At 26.8% G+C, this 3,323-nt stretch overlaps 1 long non-coding RNA gene across 1 annotated transcript; it reads right to left on the reverse strand.

Annotated features, from left to right (window-relative positions):
- Positions 1-1,675: 1,675 nt before the first annotated feature.
- Positions 1,676-3,104, reverse strand: LOC107841961. Its single transcript, XR_001665530.2, has 3 exons — positions 2,997-3,104; positions 2,578-2,696; positions 1,676-2,029 (listed from the first exon to the last, which is right to left on the reverse strand). It is a non-coding gene; the product is annotated as an uncharacterized LOC107841961 (long non-coding RNA).
- Positions 3,105-3,323: the final 219 nt, after the last annotated feature.

The following is a 3,323-nucleotide window of genomic DNA, read 5'->3' on the forward strand; positions in this document are numbered from 1 at the left end:
AAGCATCATAAAAGTTGTTGGTGGTGTACAATGATGTACCACATTATGCATGTATGCGGCATCTATGGAAAAATGTACAATAATATTGTTATAGTTTAAATGTTGCAGTTACAATTTAAATGTTGATTTGTTCATGATGTAGCATTATGTCAAAAAACAATTGCTTTATTTTTTCACTGATAATTATATGATTCTAAATTTTACTAAAAATATTTGATGTTATTGAACTTGTTATAGTTAAATTATTGCAGTTTTTTTTACTGAACTTGCTTAACGTAATCCATTATGAATATATTATACAAGACATATAACATGATTAATTTATACCTAAGAAACTGAAAGCAACACTTACCAAATTTTTAATCTAAAAAAATACATATGAGAATCTATTAAGTATCTATCTCCATCTATAAAAAATAAGAATAAGTTAACATAATTTTATTTAATAAATAAAAAAATTAAATAATACATATAAAGACATATCAATTATGTAATCAAAACATTAAATACATATGTTTTTTTTTTAAATATATGCATTAATCGTACATAAATATGCATTAGTCATAGATATATACACATAATTAAAAAAAATCTATGAATAACTCATAAATAGATATGAATATCTGCTTAAATACATATGTATTAAACTGGACAAATACATATGCATATGCATATCCGAAAAATAAATATTCAGATATATATATATATATATATATACACATAGCAGAAAATATATATTCAGACTTGTAAAAAACATATGCAATATTCATATATACATATGCATTATGCATAAATACATATGCATTAATAATATATACATATGCATTATGCATAAATATATATGCATATCTAGAAAGAAAAACATGCATTATTTAAAATACTTATGCATAAAATGAAAAATACAAATGCATATATGAAAAATACATATAATAACTGAAATATACATATTAATTACTCAAAAATATATTCAAAACTGGAAACCATATATTCATACCGACATATGCATAACAGTAACATAAACTAACCAGGAAAAATTCTATTTTATAGTTTTAACATCAAAAATCTAAATATCACATTAAATAAACGTTAAAATATTGACTTTCAACATTAAAGTAACATATGAAACCTAAGAAATATTCAACTAAATGTTAGTCCACCTAAAGTTAATTATTTTCAAATACAATAAATTTAAAATAAACATCAAATACCATGCACTTCAATATCTTTTGTTATCTCAATTTTTATAGGAGGCCTCACTGGTGCTTCATCATCACTTTGTGCCTTCTCTTCTTCTTTCCTCAAACCATAATGCCACAACATTGAAGCATATCTCGTTCGAAGAAGATCTAAATCAAAGTCAATATTTGAAACACATTCACCAAAAGTAAGGCACTGAGCATATGTCATCATATATACACCACAATCCCTGCAAATACAAATATATATCTACACTGTAACAAATACATCTTGTATAATCCCTAAAATACAAATATATTTCTTAAATTTAAAAGATACATATCTTCACATTATAAAGACAAAAATACATATATGAACATATTGTTCATAAAATATAAGATTACAAAAAAAAAAAAATACATATCTATGCTGTAACAAATACAAATCTTACAATATCAAATACAAATACATATCTACATTGTAACAAATACAAATCTTATCATTACTAAATACAAATACATATATATACTATAAAAATTACATTTTATAGCAATTTCGTCGAGATATACCAATCCGTCGCTACCACATCATCGAAAAATTCAAAAAAATGATGGCTAAGCCCGTTTCTCACCGAATCTGTAAAATCAACAAATCACCAACTAAAATTCAACCCTATGATCGATTATGGCTAATACTCCCCGGTAAAACACCATTATTTTCGTTACCAGTCACTATCACGATGAAATCTACTGGATAGACCCTCCCTCCATCAAAAATTTATCGAAAAATGCCAAATTCAACGAATCCAATCGAATCCACCAGCCCACCCATCGCCGAAAACGGCATCCCTTGGCTGAAAAAAAATCAAAAAAATCACAAAACATCAAAACAAAAAAAAATAAAGAAGAAAGCAATACGAAAAAATAAAAAAATATAAATTATATGAAAAGATGAGATGCAAGTACTATGGAGCACAATGTTTATCAACAGATTGTGAGATAAAAGCGAAAATTAAAAAAAAAATAGATTCTCCACAACTACTCAACAAAATCCGTCATCTTCCAACATTTCTTCACATAATTCTACAACATGCAAATTCGATATCTATCAAAAATCACAAATATCGTGTTATAAGCTACGATGCTTGGACTCTCCAAAAATGTTGTCACACCCTTGTCGGATTCTCCAAAATGCACTATTTTTTAAAGAGTCCGAAGCAACATAGGTTATGAGTCATGGCATTTAAGACTCTGTGCATTCCACTAGTGCCTAAATTACACCAAAGTCACAATTTTTAACATATTATCACTAAAAATTCAGCCATGTTAAATCATACCAAGCAAAAATTAGCTCATTAAGTCAAAATAATAGCTATAAAATGAAAAGAAAAAAAAAGGTTACCTAACAAAACTGATATGAACGCCAAGGCTGCGATGAACAGCGGAGCAATCAATGCACAGGAAGATCCCACACGTCATCGATTTCCAAGTTGGATTCTTAGCATTGCAATCGAAACACATCTAATAAAAAAAATCAAAATTTAAAATTAAAAATCATGTAAAAAATCAACCAAAATTAACGGATCTAAAACAGATCTCAAGAAATTCTATGTAATCAACAACAACAAAAAAATCCAAAATGTAGAAGAATGTGGAAAAAAGAATGTCAAAAATAAATTACAAAAAAAAAAGTTATATGAAAAAGATAACATGCATTACTTGTAAAAAATCAATTTACCTTAATAGATGAAAACAATAGTTATCAAGAATTGGAGAGAAAAAAATATAGTTTGAAAAAAAATTAACCGAAAAAGACATTACTGCAATATTGTGTCTGCTCCAAACTCTTTCCTCCACTTAAGCATGTCTTCCCACATTGGAATAGTTTTCTCAACATTGAGATCTCTTGCCTTAAAGAATCTACACAAAATTAATGTTGTGGGAATTGAAATTGATAAATTGGCGTGATAATAGGGTAATGTAAATGTAAAGTGGCGTGAAAAGAGGGTAGTGGATTAAAGTCACACGATTCTCAACAAAAGGTAAAGTATCGTTACTTTTGCTATTAGTTGTAATTTTGAAAAAATATTGCTATTAATTGTAATAAATGTCTTAGGTATGCTAGTTTGTATAATTTTTTCTAAATAA

This window comes from Capsicum annuum, chromosome 9 (assembly GCF_002878395.1).
Source record: "Capsicum annuum cultivar UCD-10X-F1 chromosome 9, UCD10Xv1.1, whole genome shotgun sequence".
NCBI lineage: Eukaryota > Viridiplantae > Streptophyta > Magnoliopsida > Solanales > Solanaceae > Capsicum > Capsicum annuum.